The 23856-nt window shown below is 37.1% G+C and overlaps 1 protein-coding gene across 1 annotated transcript in view; it reads right to left on the minus strand.

Annotated features, from left to right (window-relative positions):
- The window catches only part of SLC9A9 (solute carrier family 9 member A9), a 209440-nt gene that overhangs the window by 59705 nt on the left and 125879 nt on the right, over positions 1-23856 (minus strand). The gene's annotated exons all lie outside the window — the stretch shown is intronic.

A 23856-nucleotide genomic window follows, 5' to 3' on the forward strand; every position in this document is an offset into this window, starting at 1 on the left:
CGCAACTAAGAAATGTTATGAGTTAAATGACAGAAGCTTGTGACGATGTTCACACCAAGAAAGGAAGAAGAGCAGTGGGGACGATGAATAGTGAACCTTCTTATCAGCAGAATCTGAAGCCTACAGCTAGGGTGACCAATAGCCCTCATATGCATCACAAGCTCCCACATAGTATCAAGTCCACTGAGCTAATACAGAATTTTCCGATGCAGAGAAAACGTACTCTTTCACTAGATATTAATTTAAGGCCACTTTACTGTTTTTTTTTTTTTGACAGTTCCTTCTTGAGTGTATTTTTGCTTTTGGTAATAACATATCAAAACAGATTTTAAAATAATATTTAATATTAGAGATTACATACCTCAGCATTCTTTCCTGTAAATTATGCATAGACTCTTATTCAGAGACAATAACAGGAACTGTATGCAAAGTGGATGCTTTTTATATGTAAATACTGAATGGAAGAGTAAAAAAAGATGTTTGTTTCTGTCCTAACTCTTGAGCTTCAACAAATCTAAGTCCTTCAGGCATAAATATTTCTATCTTTTTATTAAAAATAACAATCCTGATGCTGACTCAACAAGGAGACAGAATGAATAGCTGTTTATTTTCCTTTTCTTTGTCCTGTTCTTTAAATTGCTAGAAAAAGCTTCTGATGGCACTAACCTATTCATTAGTTTGCAGTAAAGCAAATAAGGTATTTTCCATTTAATTAAAATGGAAACATTTACACGGGAAAAGAAAAAGAAACATTACACAGAGGTTTAACCATCTATGGATTTGGATTTGTTATTGTCATGTACAGAACAGTGGTGTCTAGGGCCTTGTCTGTGCTTGGCATTGTAAAACTAAGCAGGGTGAGACAGCCCTACACTTCAGCGTAAGTACAGCAGTACGCAAAGGCTGAAACAATGGTACAAATGCAGGTGTAACGGTCCCAAACTCATAAACCAGGTAAAATCAGAAAGAGAATCCCAGTCTCCTAAACACAACTATGTACCCTCTTTATTAGACTATGCTTATTTGATGGATGTGTTCAACCAACACTACTACTTGGCCTGTACAGGAAAACACCAGCAGTACAATAGTTAAGGGTCTGCACAGCTAGGTGCAGCCAAAAGGCAAGGCTACAGCACAAACTTCCCCGCGCTCTCTTCTCCTTAATGAGCTTGACTTAACCTCAAAGAATCAATCTCCTGGGACAGAAGCAATTTAGCCTTCATGCAGTTCTGAACTTACTACAGTTGAAAAACTGCCAGTTCTGACTGATTGTGTGTGTTGGAGTTGTGATGCATTTATTATAGAATGAGCTAAGACAACAGAAATCATTTCACCTGGGACTAAAAGGACCGTACGAGCAAATATGAAAAAGGCTAGGCAATGCGGCCAATAGGAACTAGAGTTTCTGGCTGTGACATAGTTTCAGTAACAGCGATATAACTATTAACTAATCACATTGACAACAGGAATCCACTGTCATAGAAAAAAATCTGGATTTAAGGAGTTTCGCAGAATTTGTGGTATGCTTAAGCTTCTCTGCATGTATAAACTCTGATCCTTATAGAGATAGCTAGTTGTTTTGCTGACAATATATTATTATAATACAGCACATATGAAGATACTCGCATGAAATCTTAACAGGAGTATTACATTTAAAGCCAGAAAAAACCCAGCAATAAATATCTAATGAAATCACACTTCTGTCTTAGATTTTTCACATATGAAAAAGAAAAGAAGGCTTCTATGCCACATGAATGCCACAGAGCCACATTTGGTCTGATCTCTACTCTCATTTAAAACACAGGGTCAGATGCCATTGCGGTTTTTCTCAGGGAATAGTACCTTGCTGCTGGAAATTATTGTGGATAGGACAATCTCACTTATTGATTAAAGTCCCTTGGGAAAAGGACCAGATCATTCTTTGCATTCTACAGGAGAGTTTTTTAATGCATTAAAATAGCAACACATTTTTGTAATAATTTGAACATTAGCAATTTTATTAAATACACACTAAGCAGACTCAGTTCAGTCAGTTCTCTAAATAAGGCTAATTATTTCATATCCAAACATAGGCTTGGGAGCCTAATATCACGCACCTAGCATTGAAAATCATGTCCTGCTATAATTAACTGATATACTTGACATGAACTAGAGTGCTATTTTTAAATTGCAAATGTTGAAAAAACAAAGCAAAACAAATTATATGAGACACTGAAGACAACTGGATGTAAGCACAGATATGCATTTCAAGTGTACATCCTTGGCTTCCTCAAAAGACCTGCTAGATCTAATGCTGTTGTCACTAGAATTTGCAAACTTAAAATTTGTATAAATCACTATGAAGGCCTCTAAGAAATACTCTGTTAATATTTGTATAAACCGTTTTCTCCTTTTAACCTTCTCCGTTTTCCATTTCTGTGAGATTTAATGGATGGTCAGAAAAATATTTCTTAGTATTTTTTCTTCTTTCTTGCTGTTAACTTTGTCTCTTTTCTCTTGTTATCTTGTTTTACTTCTTGTCGTCTCCCTTTTCCCTCCTTCTGTCCCACTTTCCTGGTTGTTTCCTATTCCTTCAACTCTTTCTGCCTTTCTATTTTTGCAGCTTTTTATTCTATACATTAAACATTTAGGATTACTTATCTTCCCTGAAAACAAGTGCAATGACTTTTTAATCAGCTCCATATTGCACTTAGAGTTTATCTACCCTATGCACTTAGACAGGCTTTGGTAATGTCTTAGATTCAAACGCCCTGGATATGAAGGAATTAAAAATCCTGAAAGCTGCTCTGTTGTGTTCTTTTTTCTTTGGGTCTTTTTTTTTGGGGGGGGTGTGTGGGGCATGTGTGTGTTTTTTTTGTTTTTAAATAATGGCTGGATCCAAACCTGAATTCAGATATTGTTCAGAGTTGCTATATTCAAAATCTGGAAGTGAAGCTTGTGACTTCAGCCAGTCTTTAGCAATTAGGCCTAAGTATTGCTAAGAACTGTGCATTAATCTGCAGAAGTACCCTTTACAGTTGATGGTATTTAAATCCCTGTGTGCTATCAAGTGCATCATTTTTTTAGCAACATTCAGAATGCATTTGGTAATAAGAGGAGGAATTTGTCACTGAATACAAAGCAGTCGATAAGATCTTTTATGTGATTTGAAATGAAAATGGATGGAAAGATAAATCCCAAATTGTCAGAGGAACCAGCTGTAAGAAATACAAACCCAATCCATAGGAATACCGAGTAGTAAATCACTATTCAGGCATTGCAAACCTTTAACTCCCTTACTTCAAATCACCACAAAGTCAACACTGTAGGATAAAATCTCTGCTTTCTACAGTGAAGCCACAGAAAAACACATAGACTCATGTCTTCACGAGTATCTAGGCATGCAGATAAGAACTGTTGGTGTCTATACTCACAAGTGTGATTCTCATCCCTCCCTCACTTTAGCTGCCAAGAAATCTGGAAATAGAGACCTCTCTCTGAAATCAGAATTTCAGTAATTAGAATTCAACTTCTGGGCCTGCATAGGCTTTCTGTTTTTGCAGAACAGAGCCTGGTTCATGCAAGTTGTCTTACTTGCAGTCCCACCCAGCCTAGTTTGCACCTACCATATACTCACACTGATCAGCTGTCCTCCAGATGAAGCAGCCAGGACTACTTTTATTTGAAAACATATCCTGAGAGTGCGTAGTTGATTCCCTTCCCTTTTTGTTTAACGACTGATCAATTTGAGTGTCCTGCAAAGAACTGAGAAGCCTGGTTTTATCAGTCACCTCAAACTGAGGTGATTCCACACCACACCTCTCAGAAGTGCCATAAATACTGGCCTGAGAATGATATGGGTGGTGGTCTTATCCACTGTTGTACTGATATTGTCCCGTTGTACGAAACATCTTTTAACTTCGAGCATCAATGAAGCCCCAAGAAACAATTGTTTATACGTGTATTATTTAATGCAGCTAGCAATTTAATGAACAAAATATCAGGAAATCTTACAAGAGAAATGTCTCTTAAAGTGAGTAACGACCTTCCCTCATCGGAGTGTATGGTGACGAATGTATCCCTGATGGAACATGATATTACAGAGCTGTCAGATAAGGATGAGAATTAGCCATGTCTCCTCTACTTCATTTTCTAGATCAGTGGGCAATTCAAGAGGTCAAAAAGTCTGGTGTCTCTTTCTGTTTCTGGCCTTATGCTGTAAATTGGCGGTGATAGTACTTCTTCCATCCTATTGCTCACCTGTTTTGTGTATTTAGCTTGTAGTTCCATGTCCTTCGCAATGTTTGTACAAAATCTAGCTTGGAGTTATGATTTTGTTTAGAGCCCTAGGAGTGCTGCTGCAAAATAATTAATAACAATATTGGCTTCTTTGTCAATGGTTTTACTGGAAGAGCTCACCTCCTTAGTGCAATTGCCTCAGCCTTCCACTGGCTATCTCACTGTGACTAAAACAGTCTTGAAGCCTCAGCTTATATCTCAGAAATTGCACATATCAGGAAGGGTTTTTTGAGTAAGTGATTTATAACCCAATTTTCAAAGATGACCATTAAACAGCATTTACAACAGGAGTCTTGAATATTTTTGCATGAATAAATCTGTAGCTTGTAGCTATCCATCATCAGCATATTGCATTCTGTACAGAATTATTAACTGTAAAGACTAAAAACATGAGCAAACTCTAAAAAAGATTGTTTCACCATCTCTAATAAATCATTACAATTGAAATTAAAAAACCTTCAGGATAAATGGCGATTGCTCAGGCCATTATTCTTGTCCATGTGGCAGTAAGTGTGATGTGTATGCCTAACAAACTGACACCTAAAATCTGCTTTTGCTTCTAGATTGTTACATTGCTGCTATGTATTGCTGTTGCTGAGGACTGATACCATCAAAAACATCTGTTTTTTTATAGTGCAGTATTTTGATTGACATAAGCCCCATGGAGAATTATGGCATAAGCATAGATCTTCAAAGTTCAGCTCAAGCTGATTTTGTTAAGAAATGAAAATACTTTAAGGTTAAATCACTTTTGTCTCACAGCAGAAACAACAAAACAGTTTAATTTCATGCTGAGAAGGATTAAAATAAATTATCAGGTAAATGATGTCTTAAATGTTTATGACAGCTGTTTGCCATGTGGCTAATGCTTTGCTTTCTGTCTTATACATACAACATACTGAAATCAAGAGTACAATTTTAAACCTGTGGGATCATGTGAGTAAGAGGTAAGTGTGCCATCATCTGACTTTGGAAGTTGTAATGTCATAAAACTGGTATGATAATTTTTTGGAAAATTATCTGCAAATATCTTATCTGCAAAACATTAGTCCTATGATCAAGGTCTATGGACCATTTTTGGTGGACATATGGAAAATTACTTGGTCAAAGTGTTGTCAAATTAAATTAAATTAATATGATAACTGTATAAATGCCTTCCACGTAAAAAAGGCCTGTGATTCATGAAGATAATGCGTAAGTGCAAATAGAAGATAAGGTTGAAGAAGGAACTGTGGTGCTCTGTAAGACATCCACAAGTTATAGTCTCTAGATGTGATCTTAAGTATCAAAAAGATTATGAAATTGTAGATAATGTCACTGCATAAAATTTTACCAATCACTTCCTTACAGCTGTGCAGCTGTGTGAAGTAAAATGCTAAAATTTAAAAATAGATGATGGCTTACATTTACATTTACATCATGCACTTATGCAGATAGTAACTAGAATGATGAACTGGATCTTTTAGATATCTGATATCTCATTCTCTATTTTTTAAACCTATTTTATCTTGATATCGGGGTGGTGTGGGGGCTGGAGCTAAAATATTTTGGTCCCTTTCAAGCAACAAGGTACATCTGTATGGCAGAATGCCAGGTGTCTTAGTATCACGACAGCATGGCACTCCAGCTCAGGAGTTCTGAGAAGCGGTGATTTAAGTCCCTATAATGCTTCTGGCACATGCAGTAGATAATGAATGTTTTCGTGCTATGTGAATATACTTGTAGTGAGGAATCAGGCCTCTTGCTTAAAAATATGAACAAAAGTCAACAAAAATGAGCATCATTTTACTTCTGTGGAATTTTTAGAAATCATCGTTTGTAATAGTATCAGTGCATGTGAATAGAACTGGAATAAAATCAGCTGAAGGTTGGCAGCAACCAAGGTACCATGAACTTCTCTGTGGTGACAATGTAAGAACTAGGACTTGTTTTCAGTTTTAAGGAAAGATTATAGAAGTAGGTTCTCAGTCTAGAATAAAAGGTGTTATATTTTTCATTATGTTGTGACACACAGGCTTGTTACACCGAAGTTTAGCAAATCTAGCTGGGTGGGAAATGCAAGTTGTGTGTTTATGTCCACAGACACAGTAATTGCATGAATTACATTAAATTCCACATCAAATTGGAAAAACAGGAGCTGCTGACTCTGCCAGATCCACTCTGCACACTTACTTTGCCCTAATGGCATGCTACTTGTAGCTAACTAAGCAGATCTAACTCACAGCACGTTGCTGCAAGTCATTTCAGGACTTCAATGGGCTGCATGTGATTCCCATTTTAAAGCTTGATTCTGAAAAATGTAGGGCAAGGCCATTTTACATGCATGTGTATATATGCACGTGTGTGCAGTCTTTAGGGACCCAAACTCACAGTTGCTTCCAGCCTCTGATACTACATGTGTGTGTGAGAAATTTGACCTCTATGCTTTCTCTAAAACTGTATTCATGGACTTTACAAGAGTTGCCAGATTAAGTATCTTCAGTGTGTGGCCCATAGACAGCTAGTGAAACCCATGGACCCTTCACAGCAATATTAATCACCCACTCAGGACATCAGCTAAGCAGCATTATTTTGCTTCTTTTCTACACTGACGTCTCTTCTGTGAAACCATCTCACTTTACCTTTTTTCCCCCTTAATTTTTGGTTTTCCATTTACTTTTGATTTTCCTGCTTATATATGCTTATAGTCATATGTTGTTCCTGTACCAGTCATTGCTCTGTGGTATGTGATCCAGCTATCACTTTCTACTTTGCTGTTTATAGCTCTGCTTTGCCAAGTAACAATTCACTTGTATGTTTTCTTTTCCTACTCCTGCCTTAGAGAGAAGAAAAGCCTTTCACAAAATGGTATTTTTGGTAGTCCAGATTTAGATTAATAAAGTTTCTGTTTTAAAGTATGTGGAAATCTCTACCACTCTTCCCTCTTTTTTTTATACCCTTACCTGGAAAACACCTATCTTGGATACAATTGTTTTTCTAGGAACCTGGCAATGTTTGGATCCCTCTGGCAGTTTGGCAAAGCTTTATTCTGTCCCCATTCCTTAGTAAGGACTGGACTGTATATCATGTGCTTGTATGTCAGCCATTCCCTGCCCCCATCCCTGCCCCAAAAGAGCAGGTTTTCTTCATTGTTCCTTTTTCTAAAATGCCCCCCATGGTTTCTGTGCGGACTCTGAAATGCAGTGTGAGCGGAGGTTTCCACAAGGCGCTCAGCATGGGCCTACCCACTGCCATTCACACCAGTGTCACTAGCAGCATTGACTTCAAAAGGAGCAAATTTAGATCAGCAATGAATGCTTCCAAAGAGCCTTTCCTGGATATTTTTTCCATCTCTCAGCATTCCTGAGCTATACAGGGAGGTGGTGGTCATTTTAATTTTCCACTTGTCATTGTATTGGCATCACTCATCCAACACAGGTTTCATTAACAGATTGACTGATGAATGGCACTTCCTGGCATTGCTGTCATTTGCTGTTTTCTCAGTGAAAGAAAGAGATAGTTTCATGCAGCTCATTTTTGTAAAAACTGAGATCTACAGAACAAGGTAAGCACTTTACTGCCTGTTTTTGAGCATTTCAATTCTGTCTATAAGCTCCCTCTTGTTTTGCAGAGCAAGAAGAGCAAAAAATACAGAACAGTGTCATAAGGTTACATGGCCATAGTCAGTTAATAGTCACTGCTGTTCTCAGTTACGCTCTTCACTTATTGAACAGGTGTGTAATTACTTGTAGGCAATCAGACATAGATTTATGGGCACAGGATGGAAAAGCTTGAAAGGACTGTAATGCTCCTAAATTTTTATTTTTTTATGTCAGCTACAGAAAAACCCCAAACCCACAAATTTGGGATAACTCCATTGCAACTAGAAGCCTTCTAAAATGAATCTTTTATGCTAACAGTAGAATCTTTAATATTAAAATGTTACAAAATTATTAAAATTGAGTTTGTTCTAAATTAGAAAAAAATCTGTTCAGACCCAATGGAGATGCAGACAGCTCTGGAGAGTTACAAGGTCACATCAGGAATACTACATTGTAATTACAGAAACTGAAAAATAATAACACATGAAAAATAATGTAACTTGAATAATTTCCTAAAATCACAAGAGAAGTTTAGACATGAGGAAAGTGCATGATAGCTGGAATATACAGTGTAATTATCACTTTCTCCATAAGGCTGCATTTTGCTATTTAGTTTTCACCTGAGTTTTATGTCTTAGATGAGAGGTGGGACTCCTAGAACAAGAGGATCCGTTGATATAATATTATAACATTGGTGCAGTATTGACTTAGGAGAAAAGATGGGATTTGGTACCACTTTTAGTAGTAATAAGGTTAGTTATTTTGAGTGCAAACCCAGTAAATCCCAACAAAGCTGAGCTTTTGAAATGTTATTGGATTGGATCACAGCACAAAGTGGCAAGGCTGTCATGAGGTGACTGTCCATCCGAACTCTTTAACCTGTAAGTGCTTTGGGGAAAAAAGAAAGGTACGTTTTGATTTCCCTTACTTTAAGGCAAATGATCTTGTATTTTGAATAGCACCTACTGGGACTGATATCAGCCTACATGTGTTAGCGATAGGTGATCATGCAGAGAGAAGGAGCTACAGGCGATGGCAGGTGCTTTTTTGCTTTAACTTCAGATGTTGCAAAATGGGGAGGAATAGACACACAAATGCATCTTTCTATCATCCTTTCAATAAGAGGCAGTGCACAAAACACAATATTGATCATCCTCCAAATGGTTTAACTTCTGCTATTATTACCATACCTCTCCCCATGCTGTGAGGAAGTCTATAGATCAAATGCTCTGTATGCAATTCTGAAACTGTATTAATAAAAAAACACCCTGGAACATTATTAAAAATGCATTTTCAGTTAATGCAAAAAGACAGAAACACCACTGCATTAAAAGAAGTGTCATTTTTGCACATACCAAATGTCCTAATTGCTACTTTTATGAAGCCTATGGAGTTGAATACATCTTTCAAACAACAAAAAAAAGTACTAGTCAGGAATTAGGCCATTTTGTTAGCATCTGACTTAGAATACTAATGAGCTTTACTAGCCAGGAAAAATGAGAACTGATTTTACAAAAGATCAGTATGAGGAAAAGAAACTGCGCTCAGATGTATTTTGACAATTTCGTACAGATGAAGCTAGTTAATTCTTGGCTCAGAAATAACAGTTCCCTCCAGTGAATTATGTCAATGATTTTTAGAGCCGTAAAATGTTTGTTCTGTGAATCACTTTAGGTGTCTGTTCCTTTATTTCCCTTGAACATAAGCAGCACAGCTTTGGAAAGAAGCCCAGGCCATTGTAGATGCATTACATTATTACTAATGTGATTAACCCAAAGTAAAACATTAAATGTTCCTGAGGCATTAGTCTAAATAATGAGATGACCAACTCTAAGTTCCCTGGGCTCACAGCATGGGGAAAAACATATCATGCACTTCATCTTTTTCATCGACATTTGGAATTTATCACATAAAGCTAGTACTGAGAGCAATTCTGTGCATAGCCATTTTAAGTGAAGAGTTATGCTGGTCAAGTTAAACAATGAAAACACACTGAGTAAATGCTACTGGCTTTGCTGCTGAGAACTGGTGACAAGCTACCTGTCAGAAAAGCTCTCACAGATCTTTCTATTTAGACTGCTCTTTTTACAAGCAGTTTGAAAATCAGCTGCGCTGCTTAAGTTCATTTTTAATTCCCGATTTAAAATATATTCACCTAAGTTTTTGTCTGAAATGCTCAGAACAGCAGGAAATGTTAGTAAGGACTTCCATGGATTGATTGACCCAAGGCTGTGTGAAACAGATATATGGTGTATTGGAGAATATACCTTCAAAGCTATGCTGTACAATGGTTTTATCAAACGGTAAATCAAAATGGCATTTTTGAATTCTTCAAGTGGTCTTAGCCATGCAGCGCAACAGCCTTTAGAGCTGAGGTCACTACATTCATAAGCAGATACATTGCAGTTGGTAATCTGTAAACATTGTTAGGATTTTTTCATGTTTCCTTATCCAGAACTAAATATTGCAGGGCAGAGTGCTCAGTTAGCTGTAGCTTAATCATATAAATATAGAAAAAAAACCCTACTATGAAATTTAAAAAATGCTTTTATTTTTATTTTAGTTGTTTGTCAACTCTGGGCATTCACCTTCTTTTCACATTTGAATTTACAAATCAAGCTTTATAAAGGAAGAACCTAGGGAAAAGTCTCAGGCTGAGCAAAATGTTATGTACTAAAATGGAGGAGTTTTGTCTAAATTTTCATTGTCTGATGGTGTGCAGTGTCAACAATTATTACCCTTTCAGTTTTAATGGCAGAGAAATACCTCTACACATTCATGTTGAAACACTCTTTAAAGCCACTTTAAATACAGCAGGATAAACAGGAGTGCTATTTGTGAAGGCAATGTTCTAAAACACCCCTTAATGGAAAATTTAACTTTTCATTTCTTTTATAACACTTTGCTTCTCAACAACAAAGAATAATAATAATAAAAAGACTCAAAAAGACAGCAATTTTATTTAATTTTGTAACTTTACAATTAAAAAAAAACCCTACATAGATTATACACTGCTGATGTAGTAAATATCAATTAAAGTGTAATAGTCATTTTGACAGAGAGTGGCTATATGGAAGTGCTGGAAAAATACGCCTCCCTTCATCATCTAGTGTTTATCTCATTCCATGTTGTTTTTAATTCATGAATTGTTTTATACCCCTATAACCTTGGTCTGATAACTGCACTGTTTGGTTTAGACAGTGTTGATTTTAAATTTGCTTTTGTAAATATAATCCTTCTTTCAGAAACTTGGCCATCTTTGCCAGTTTCAGGCAATACATTTAGATCTCAAGTGGCTGTTTCAAAGAATATTTAGGCTGTTCATATAAAACCTATTGTCTCCAAAATAGATACTGATCTGTAGTTGCACTGTTTACAATGCTAGACAATGCAAAAGCTATTATTGATATAAATGTGCCTGTGTGCATGCTCCCAGACTCTCCAACACTACGGAGATTCCAGAGGCAAAAAATATTTTCTAGTGCGGTTGGCAAATTTGGACCAGATGTCATCCATGATAGTGTAAGTTCTGCTAGTCACACAGTGATCATGGAGCAGTATATAGTGCTGAAAGAATATTATTCAGGTTTGCTTTTTCTTTTCCGTTTTTGGCTTGCAGGAGAGTTTTACTCGTATGACAGCAGCATCAAAGACAGATGATTTTACCTTAGTTGCTGTATTTATCCAGAACTATAGGAACTGTCCTTATTTCACAGTATGTAAAGTCCCTTTCTAGAGTTCAGAAAGTACACTAAATACAAATATTAGGCTTGGGTTTTTTTACTTTTGAATTTAGTAATCTCACATTTTTAAATATGCATGTCTTGGTAATAAATTCATTCATCTGGAGAGAGTAAGAGCTTACATGGAATTTAAATGATCCAGAAGCCCAAGTCCGGTGACCTAACATAGGTGAAATTCAACTTATATACATACATTTGCATTATGTCATGTTGTATTCAGAAAAATTAAAGAAATATCAGGCACTTATTTTGCATTTGCCAATACTTATTCTGGGAAAGCAAAAGTTTCAAATGTCAATGCTTGCTCTTTCCTTTTGTGTCAGCAACTCAACGGTGGCTACAAACCTCTTGATTCTGCTAATTCCAACCATCTCGAATAAAAAATTTCATAATTTTCTTTTTTTTTGGTAATGAACTAAATCAGCATTCTTGTCTGGTTTGCTGGGGGCTGTCTCCCAAACATGTGCTGTTTTGAGATTTTTAGCTGCCTACACCAGTCCTTGCAAGCCTTTCACGAGCAGCCAGGAGGAAGGTTAGTCACCCCCTTGTTGAATAGTACATATCAATTGTGGCACTGTAGATAAGGTTGATAAAACACTTTCATTGTAATGAATTAAAGCCTTTATATTTTTACAAGAGCTTTTGGAGACACTCTTCAAAGCTTCTAGTTTTGTTTCCTTAAAAATTTTTTTCTTCTTCTCCTTATAACCGTATAGGCATAAAGCCTGAAGCACACAGTTGAAGTTGGCTGCCATTTAAAAGGAGCACTGGGAGGATGAGATAGGGAGTGTGCTGTAAAGGTTCATAGTCTTACTTACACTTCTTGTGTTGCTTTGCAGTGTGTTGGAAGGTGTTTGCTGCCTTATGGTTAAGAAAGGGAGTCCACTTCATTCCCATTGTGTTTTTGCCTTCTTGAAAAATAAGAATAAACTACTGTACGTAGCAACTATGAGCCAACATCTGAATTCAAGCAGTGATGACAATGAAAACAATAGCTCGCATGAGATAATGAAGAGGCGAAGTGAGAAAGTAGAATGAGAAATTGCCTCAATCAGGGATCCCTAGAGCATATTATACTTCTGCCTACAGGCCAAGAAAATAAATGAATGTTATTATGGCAGCCTGCACCAGCTGAGGATCTGTCCCTGTTTATCCATTGTCACTCAGCTTCCCTGGGGTTCTAAGTAATTCTTGGTGGCTACTGATTTCAGACGTATACGATAGTTCTGTCGGTGTATTCATAAATATGTGATACTTTGACATTGGCTTCAGGTTCCCACCTTACTGAACAGAGCAAGAAAACTCGATAGCTGAAAGGCAAGTCCAATGCTTAAAATTTCGTATGCCCTTCACCATAATGAGTCAGTAAATATGGTGAGACAGTACTTCTTAAATCTAAAGGATTTGCCTTGTGTTTGAGGTATAATATCGGGATCCAAGAGAGTATTTACACAAGAGCTGTAAACTACAAAAGCTGTTTTAATTTTTAAAAGCCTATAAAATATTTTTCCTCTTGTTGAGAGAGAACACTTATTGACAAAATTATCAATAAATTAGGCTTTTTGAAAAGGTTTTTGTGTAGTTTTTTATTAGGGTGATTGCTGACAGTCTGTTTAGTTTGGTACAACTCAGAGTGTGGTAGAAAATACCCCAGGGAGCTTGCTGTCTAAAAGACAAAACTGGGAAGGCAAGAGACACTGTGAAACTCAGAAAAGATTAATTAATTTTTGGGGCATGCATCTTCTTTCTCTTATGTAAGCGTAGTGCAAGTTGAGGTATATGCAATAAATTGGATTGAAAGCTGCGATGTTTGCTTAATTTAAATTGGAGAACTTGTCACTCGTTTATAATTCAGATTTTCAAACTAAGCGATAGCAAAATCGCACACAGCCATTATGACTTAGATTTCAAAGCCATAGGGTAATACAAAGAAATGCTGTGACAGAGGATCCAACACAACATTTCTTTTTCCAGTATTGCATTGAGCATAAATAAGAAAGGATGTAGGCTGCAGTCTTTTGGAATTAAGTTGGGCAAATGGATAATTTTATTATTTATCAACGTGAAAGCATTAAAATAGTATTTCTGAATATGTGAAAGGAGGAAATAAGGCCACTTTTTTTGGTCAGTATTCAAAGACATGGCAACTGAACCTGATTTGGCAACTCATTTTATGGCCTGAGAAGATTTCTTAATACTTTCAGAATCAGAGAAATGTAAAACCATACCTAAGCATGAGTTTCAAAAGGAACATAAGCACTGAGAAGCCCAAATATTGCCCATTTAAAAGGGGAGCTAGTCACACAAAGCCTGAGATCTTCAGATCAAGAAAGGACAGTCAGGTCAATGGGAGGTAATGTAGTCCCAGATTTCAGGAAGAAAAAAATAATTGTCTTTGGTCTTTTTAAAAAGCTTGATCTTAAGTAAATTCAAATATATGTATATGTAAGGGTCTTCAGGTCAGAAAGCATGTGAGTAAGCCTTCTTCTGTAGACTACTGAATAGGGTACTGGAAGACCTGGATTCTGATCTTTACTACACAGATTACTGCATTTTAGTTGATGACTCAATTTACATGAAACAGAAACACTTATTTGGACAGGAGCTGAAACCTCCCTAGTGAACACATTAACCACTAGTCTACAGAATGATTTTATCTCGTTTTCTGGTTCAGTTAATTAAATTATTTTCTGACTTCTTTGCTTTCGTCGTCTCACGGATACATATGCATACATGTGCAGAACTTGTGAGGTTTGGGATAGAATTCCTCCAGAAAGGTGGAAGAAAATATGTGTGAATTGAATGAGGCAGAGGAAGCAAACCATCAAGTCCATGCCACTAGTTCATGCAGCAGGCAAGAGGGAGGCAGCAGACTTCCCTAAGAGGAGGGTCTGTCTGGCATATTGGACCCTCCGTTCCTCAGAAGGGAGTATCCTACAACTATAACCCATCTTTTCTTCCTTGTGGAGGTAGTTGTGATATCTGGCCTTGGTGACACCTCTGGTGGATGGACTGTCATCCACATCACCCTTTGACTGGCCTTTCACATCCAGAGCTTCGTATCTGTGGTACAGAGGCACCGGGGATGGTGAGGTGGGCAAGGAGGGGGTTCACCTGCTGTTCTGAGTATGGACTTGCCTCTATTCACTCCTTTCTTTTAAACTGTTGCCTTCAGCCTGCAAGGAGGAGGATACAGAGTCCCCTTGATCTTGTTTATTTTTCTTGGATGTTCCTGTGTCTGTCTCAGGGAAGGCATAGCATGGCTCCACTAGTCTACCTGTTTCTTAGTCTCTCTGATGCTTCTTGACCTTTCTACTTCCTCTTGTAGTTTTGCCACCAGGCTGAGCAGATTGTCCACCCGGTAACACCACACACAGGTGTTCTCACCACTGCCATCTGTTACCAGTGAAAGGCTTTGGCACTCTCTGCAGCCTAAGACCTGGACAGCTGCATGTTTTCATGGGAGCTTTGTCTGGGTTGCCACATCCATTCTGGCGAGCACAGAGGACAGAGCTTTCTGCTGGGTGGATACCATACCTAAGCTCCTTCTGAGAAGATGATGACCACCAACTGAACTCACTTCTTGAGGTCATAATGTGACTACACCCTTTCTGTGTGACCTTCTGCACGAACTGCCACGCCACGGTCTGGCTACCCTTTCTGTTCACAGTGTTCCAACATTACCTGGACAATTTCTCGTTTTCAGATACAAATGAAATTATCCCATTTCTCTTTTTATAATAACATCCAATGCACTTAATGTCCAATTTCATACTGCTTCTTGATTTACAGCATTTACCAAGCTAATTGTGCTCTAGCTACTATTATGAAAACAGCTATTATGTTAACCCGTTCAGTGTGGGTGTCCTCCAGGAAGTGTTTTCTTTTCTCATAGATAATTTCATGTGTGATGCTGAACATCTCAGGGTTTGAAGCAGAATGCATTTCCCTAATACGTTTTTAGTCAGGAACACCAGAACATTTTCTACTTCTTGTAGATACCACATACACACTATGGGTATACACACACACAAATCCAGAACTGGTGGCAAAGACCACCAGACAAAGGGAAGGTATCATATCTAGCAATATTTTTGTATAAAAAAAGTTCTTTAACTAGAATCTAAACCAACATTTTAGCCTGTGCTACTACAGGAGATCAAAGGGAATGAAGCGATAAACCAGAAGCTGAATCTTATGCTCTCTGTGACCCATGTCACAAGTAATCAACAGATTACCATGCAAATTACTTAAATCCTTAATCACAATGATTTCTAATGTGCTTGACCAAACTTGAAATTGCTGATAATTATTTATAGTGGCTAAATGTCTTATAGCTAAAGCTAAAACTCTGCCTCTTCCACTGTCTTCCTGGATCCCTCGTTACCCATTTGCTGGTGGACAGTGAGTGACTGTCAGCCATGCAGTTTCCTAAGTCAACCCTAACCTACTATTCTTCTGTTGTACCCAGAGTACTGTATGGGAGCATGGATAGAGCTCACTAGCAAAATGATGTGTCTTGAAGATAATACTCCTTTGATCATCATGGTACAGTGTCTTCTCTGAGCCATTGTTTCATACTGTCCATGAACTCACACAAAAGCTTCCTTGTTAGTTTAGTTTTATTTGAATAATTTTCAAGGTGTTCTTTGCAATTGTGAAACTTACATTTTAAATAGCAATGTAGAGGTTGTGATCTAAGAGTCTGCACATGGATTAGTAATATCCTAATGCTGAGGAGAGCCTAGGGAGTCAGCAATATGGTTTCTTGTGTATATGCAATTAGTGTTTGTTAACATAGGAACATTCAAACTATCACCAGTATAAAAGATGCTAGGCAAAATGATGTCCCTTAGATGTTCACAAGTGTAGTTGGCCAACTAAGGACAGTAGCAATTTAAAAATAGCTGCAGCATTAATGGTTAGACTTGTTACATTAAGTTACAGGTCTTTCTGGATTTCAGAGTGTTTGGTTGGGATTTAAAACACTTTCCAGGCAAAGACAGTGTGATCTCTGTTGAAAGTGTGCTTGGGTTAAAGGGAACTCAGTGGGCTGAAGAGGCTTGGCTGAAATTGGGCTCTCAACAGGAGTATTGTTGCAGTGTGATTCAAAATACTTCTGTACTATGGCTAAAGAAGAATATGACTCTGGAAACAAAGAGCAAGCTTTGTTTATTGGAGCTATTTCTGTTATTGAGAGGGAATACGAGTTAGACTGATTATAAGTATTCTAAAACCAAAACAAAATAATAAACAGTACAAAGTGCACAGGAATATAACAGTACTTGAAAAAATACTGCCTTTAATTGAACTGTTCATCTCTATGTTGTGGTAACTTGTAAATTACTGTTGAAAATACTTAGGCTGACATTCCGTTTTCAATAGTAAATCAACAGATCCTTCACTTTCACTAAATTGTTTTCCAGGACTCTAGAGGAAATATGACCCAAAGGAGTATGGTTATAGAAGAGAGAATGTACTAAGGCCAGGAGAAAACATTTAATTAAACCTCCTTTTCTAAACCTTCCTCTTGACAAATGTTGAAAAGAAAACGTATTCAAAGGAATACAATCAAAACAATTAAGAAGGTTCATAATAATTTATAACAATTGAATCATGGATCATTTGGAGATATGAGTACATATTCTTGGCTGTTGCATTCAGAGTATCTCAAGGACTAGCTATGTTTCAGGAAGGATAATCCTTGTGTGCTTATGTGAGGATAAAAAAGGAAAGCTAAGATGCATTTACTCAGAGTAAACCTTCCCCTTAATTTAGGAATAAATAAGGAGCAGTAGAGATCAAACTCCTGTATGAATCTATTTCATAACAAATGACTGTAAGGCGATGTACTGTCTCATGCTTTTCTCTATGAGCAGATCAGAATTCAGCAATGGAGTACCATATTCTGGTGACATTCTTCTTAACCAGGCAACACATGATCACTTCTCCTCACCTCAGCTGACTGCAGCCTCTTTACATAGATCAGCTGTCAGGACATCATTCTTTCTAGTGCCTTAGTCACATCTCACCCCAGTAAGATTATAGAAGGCATTGCTCTGCTTAGCGTTACATGAAACTGCCTAAATAAACTTTTGAAAATTACTTAGGAGCTTCACCTCCATTGAATTTCAATGTACTTGAGGTTTCTAAGCTACTTTTGACTACAGCACTTTGTAATACAAAGTAGAACGTGTGATTAAGACTTACTATTATTTATTTTATGATTTGGGAATTTACAGTAAATAGTTACTTTATCACTCTGAAAGTTTTAATACAGTTAGAAGAGTCTGAAGATTCTCACTGCTTGTATTTACAGTAAGAGCTAGTGTTTCAGGGGCTGAGGGGGCTCAGTCACCTGTTGGAAAGCAATAAAAGGGGCCCAGTACATAAAGCTCTGGGGCAGCGGGTTGTCAAACATATCTAAATGCTGAGACCTATGAGAGCTCTGCCTGTTTGCTGTGATTGACTGCCTTCTTAAAGCTCCAAATACCAGAGACAGGTGCTGCCTGTCCTTTACCTATGCAGCAAACAATTGCAGGCTGTGTCCATCCTCAGTATCTGAAAGGTTTTTTCCTCATTATTGGGTAAAGATGCAGAACCCTGACCTGAATAGTGATGGAAGAAGCCTTACATGATAGGAATTTCCTGTCATGTTAAAGGTGAGCGGTTTCTAGTAATGGCTTGATCACTGAGTATGGTGTTGGGTAATACACAATTCCAGCCTTGTGCCTGCAGCACAGCAGGTACTGCAAATAGAGGCTGATATGAAAATCATGAGTTTTAACATTGTTATGTCTTGTTTATATTACTTTTAAGCCAGCTTGTTACTGTTCAAAAGCAAATACTGTGGGATTAAGCATGGTAACATGAGAGCCCAGTTATATCACTACCCCTCCCATAGATCCCATTCAGACAGATTTCTACAAACGTGGTCTTGAAGAAGATAATTTTCGCTTATAACTGATTTGACAAAGGAGAGTGAAAAAAGCTGTTCAGATGCTACAGCCATATGATGGCAAATCAGAACTCAACTCTGGCAGAACTCAGAAATAGGTAGATTTTTAATAAGACACACTTGTATGTCATTATAAAAAAAAGAAGAAAGTATCAATCTTTCTGTATAACTGGAAAAATATAGCAATGTAGTGTTGCCTTTCTAGATAAGGCAGAACTCTTTCTAAAGCTGATGACACTGTTTTGCTTGTGGTTTGTTTGTTTTTGTTTTTGTTTTTTTTTTTTTTAATTTGAAGGTCCTCTTCTGGGAAGCATAAAGAACAACTTTGGAAGCTTAAAGTACAGACCAAATCTGATCAAAGCTTCCTACTTGGCAACAATGATTGCTACCACTGTGGCATTGTAAACTGTCTTTCTGAGCATCTCTTTGAACACAGGGAATACTACTATAGAGTTTGGGTATAATGAGAACAGTATTTTTGTTACAGAAACAGTAGCGGTATAATACCGGCCAAGGTCATGTTGTTACTCTAAATGTTCTGTCACAAAGTTCTGTCTCAGTAGTCTATAACCAGTTGATAAATGGCTGGGATCAGTATGAATCTTACTCTGCCACCAGATTTTTGTTTGGTAGACAGCCATGGCCACAAGCAGTCAACCCACAGCATTTAGCCCCATTGCCTAACTGCATCCCTAATGCGATATTCTGGTAAACTTATGCATTACTTTAGCCTTTGATTTTGGAGCAATGGATTAAAGTGTTGGACACCAAAGGAACTTGACTTGAATCTTGACTTCATGAAAGAATAACTTATTCATGAAACATTTTTATTGTAAAGGGATACACTAGCATTCTCAGTTATATTAAACTCTGCTTGGCTCATGACTTTTGAGTGCTGATGTCTGCTGAGTGCTCATTTGCTGTTGTATTCGGTGGATTTGCAATATGGACATAGGTGGGAGTTTAGGAGTTAGCAGTGTTTTGGCCTTCCAACTTTTACAGCATAACACTGGATAATGTTATGTTTTATATTTCAGATGTGATACAGTCAAATAATTGGCCTTATTTCAAAAGCATTAACAGCTAAGCCAGATTCTTAAGAAGTTTTGGACAGAACTCTATCATGCTTTTTTCCTTTTTCACTTAGAAAACAGTGCTGTAGCCATACCACAAGGAAACCTCCACAAAAGAATCTAGTCTGTTTATATTTTATGGTGGAACTTCTAAAAATGGAACAACAAAAACTTAGAATAAAACTTCAAAAACTTTCTTTAAAAGATTTACTTTATCAAAATAGCAATATGTTATATGAGTTGGTAAGAAGTCCTCCAACAGGTCTTTCTGCAATTTTTAGTCTGAGTTCTTGTGTTCTGTCAGTGTTATTAGATGCAGATTTACTGTCAAAACAGATGCACGTAGACCTCTATAAGGAGTATATATTTGAGCTGGTTGAATGATTCTGTCTCTCAAGACTAAATGTAAGGACCCTTGAGACAACTTTTTTGTCTTTGATGTCTTCGTATCAGTGATAGAGGTATGTCTACATTTAATCTGTAAATGATTTTTCCTTTCCTTCATTGCTGTAGATCTGGATGGGGGGGTTATTTCATTCTTGACCCTTGCAAATGGCACACTTTTTTTTCCCTGCTCATAACAATATTTGCCTCAGTTTACCTGCACCCTACTCTTAACCAGTCAGTATTGTTTCCCATAGAAATAAGTAAAGAGTCTCCACAGCAATGACATCCTTTTTGCTTAGGTACTCATTTCAAACAGATCTGAGGACTCTTAATCTATAGGATATGAATCCTCTTCTCTTATTCTTTACATGCATTAGGCTGTTTTTTCAGTTATGTTTTTTACACTTGAGGCATTTCTGTGTTGTGTTCTTAGAGATCACTGACTATATTAAGGTATGCCGTACTTATGCCAGTGTAGTGTGAATGGATGAAGCTGCTGTTCACCATGAGAGACCTTCTGGCTCCATTGATGCAAAGAAAGTTTCGGAAGTGTATAACCTTGACATTTTGAGGTTTATTTTTGCGTAGACAGGCAAGGAGAAATAGCTGTAGATATAAAGCTGGAATCAGAGCAGTGAAAAGAATAAGCAGAGTTCTGGGAAACCTCTGGAAGTGAATCTGAAAGTTCGGTCAAGTTAGGGAAGGCAATAGTTAAATATTCAAAGAATAGTTTGTTTTTATTAATTTCATTTAATATGTTAGTGCTTTCTCATAGAAATGTGCAATGAGGAGATGCTGCTGCCGAGAACATGAATTTGAACAGCCTTGATCATCCCCAAAAGATGTGGTATGCCAGGCATCTGGCATTCGTATTTATAGAAAGTTGGATGTTCGGAACTGAAGTTTTAGGTGACCTAGAAATGGCATGTTTTTAAGGGCAGCCAGGCACATAGCCAGCCAGTTTCTAAAATACACACCAAAGGCAATGGCCACATAAGCACATTAAAATTTACTATTCAATGGTACCTAGTACTTCTTTAGGATATGGAATAAAAACCTCGTTATTCACTGAAGAACTGCTGCAAAGAGGTGCACAAAGAGTCTGGAAATCCCTTGAAAAACATTTACACAGGAGGTGATGGTAAACAAACAGGACCTAATACCTAGCACAATGCTTTTATAGGGCATGTTTTATTAGCAGCTTTGCATTTTTGCTCTGCCTGTCAGGAGAACCCTTTATCCCCAACCTCTCACTGCAGATTTACTGTAAAATGTAGTGCTCTATTTTCAATCAGAGTATGGGGAATGAAGGGCAAACTGTATCCAAAAGCATTAGCAGGTAATACTCAATATCTCTGAAGGCATATTTATTGAATACTTCAATTTGACTGTAAACTCATGCCTAAATGGCTATCTTTGTTTTGCTGTTGATGTATCATGATATTATTCTCATATATTGATGCAGGTTTATTCATTGTTTGCCAAGAGCAGTATACTGTAGTCCTTTAACATGGGGAGTAAAAGCAATTTTTTTCTAGTTTTAACTCTCAGGCAAGCCACAAGACAATATATTATTTAGGATTGTGGTGCAACTAATTCTGCTCTCAAAATGCCAGCTGATAACACTGTAACAGACTGTGCATATGCCTCTATGCTCAGAAATGTTATGTTAGGCAACTGGGAACATTTAAGTAGGACCCAATTTTCAAAAGGAACGCTCAACACTTCCTGAAACTCAGAGTTTCAGGTACCTGAAAAAAAGAGACAGTTAAAATAAACACGACATTTCTGAAAATGTATGTCTCATTCTAAAGAACAAAGTTAAAAAATATTCAGACTTTGCCAAGAGTTTTAAGACTCATTTTGAAGGCTACACTGCATGGGTAAATATACTAGTAAAATAATGAGAATGATCAGTATGGATTTCTTCTGAAACTGTATTTTGACATCCAGAGATATGTAGACATAAATTCTACCATTAGCAGGTCAGATTTCTAAGGCTTTAAGAATCTTTCTTAGATTTTAAGATATAGTTTAAGTAGGAGCATATGTTTCAATCATAATTCGTTTGTTAAACAAAGAGACCTAGAATTGCGAACCTTAATAAACTTGTGCGAACTCCTGGGATCCATTTAAGCTTTTTTTAACAAAAGCTCTCAGCACAGCTGGCTGCTGCAACCTTGTGAGATAGCTGAGTGATAGTGCTGCATTAAATGGGAGATGGAAACGGAGCCTTTTCCAGTAGCACATGGTTAGTTTTGATAATATATCTTACTATATGTTTTGGCAACAATTTGCAGGTGTTGTATAAGCCTTACACATTCCTGGAATAAATCAGCTGGTAGTATCTCTGAGGACACATCTTCATCTTTCTCTTAAAATAGAGTGAGAGATTATATTTATATTAAGTGGAGTTTTAACTAAAAAAAAAGAAAGGAAGATCTGATGCTATTGCAGTGAGGAGAGGTGGAAGATTATGGAAATTCCAGTTATTATGGAAACAAAGATTGATTTTTCAGAAGATTATTACTACTATTATTTAAAAACTGTCATTGTTCTATTCCTTTAAACTCTGTTGATATATGAGGAGTCTTGGTCACTATTATGAGAGTTTCACAATATAAATTATGGACAGTGCAATAAATCATTGAAACATAGTATAATATGTAGACAATAATATACAATAAGAAGGCTGTACAGATCTTGAATATTGTCTTTTAGCTTGAGTAACACTGCAATGCATTATGGTAGAGCAAATGGTAAATATGTTAGTGTTAGTTATTTGTAATTTTATGTTATTTTTAAATATCTTCAACTTAATGATAGATTTATTTATGTTTTAAAACCAAAACATGGATGTTGGTTTGTAACACATAAACTCAAGCACTTATCTCTAGGATAAGACTGACTTGATCAACCTTGAGGAGCTGAGCTACATCTCCTGAACTACTGATAGGAACTGTAGTCTATTGCACACAGCTAGATGGGCAGAAGTGGGCACAAATTTAAATGTATGTGAATAAGATTCGTGTCATACAAATAGTCTCAGAAATCACATGTTTCTCTTTATTATCCTCTGAATGCCTCCTGTTCAATTAAATATATTACCTGCTGGGTAATCATTTTATGATGAAACGGTTAATTGGCAAAAAAAGCACACTCAGCTTTGGACTGTTAGTTGCTTGATCACTATATTTTTTACCATTCCTGTCTCCTAAGAAGGTTTACCTATACAGCAACTCATATGTAGGGAAATCCAGCATAGTCACTGTGACCTTAAAATAGCCATTCATATGTTATTCATTTCCTGTAAGTACTCAATTTTGATAATGTCAACAACTTTATTTCTAGTTGTTTAGATTAACTGATCTAGCACTGGGCTTTGCATTTGAGCAATAGTGGTAAATCTGGTTCACTAAAGCACTGGGGAATCACACAGAAGTGGTTTCAAACTGCCCTGGGATGGTGCCTGATGTAAGTTCACATCAATTGAACACTTAAGGGCTGGTGTGAGACCAGTCTCCCTCTTCTGTACTTACAGACACAGTTGCAGCATGTCATTGGCTTCATCCCTTTTTTTCTGTAATTGATGACATACCAACCCATTCCAATATGTCTCTTCACAGACAGTCATATAATTTTTGTACTCATAATACAGTTTCCCTTGGCTTTGTGAGCTGAACCCTCCAAACTAGCATGACAAATACAATCTCTTTCTTCTAATATTATAAAAATAACGTGGGAATAGATGCAGCTCAGAATTGCTGTTCAGGCACAGCTGCAAGCATACTGGGGGTGGTACACAAAGAAAGGTGGTATAATTTGGAACAGCTCCA

Source organism: Leptosomus discolor, chromosome 7 (genome assembly GCF_034619465.1).
Source record: "Leptosomus discolor isolate bLepDis1 chromosome 7, bLepDis1.hap2, whole genome shotgun sequence".
NCBI classification, from domain to species: Eukaryota; Metazoa; Chordata; class Aves; order Leptosomiformes; family Leptosomidae; genus Leptosomus; species Leptosomus discolor.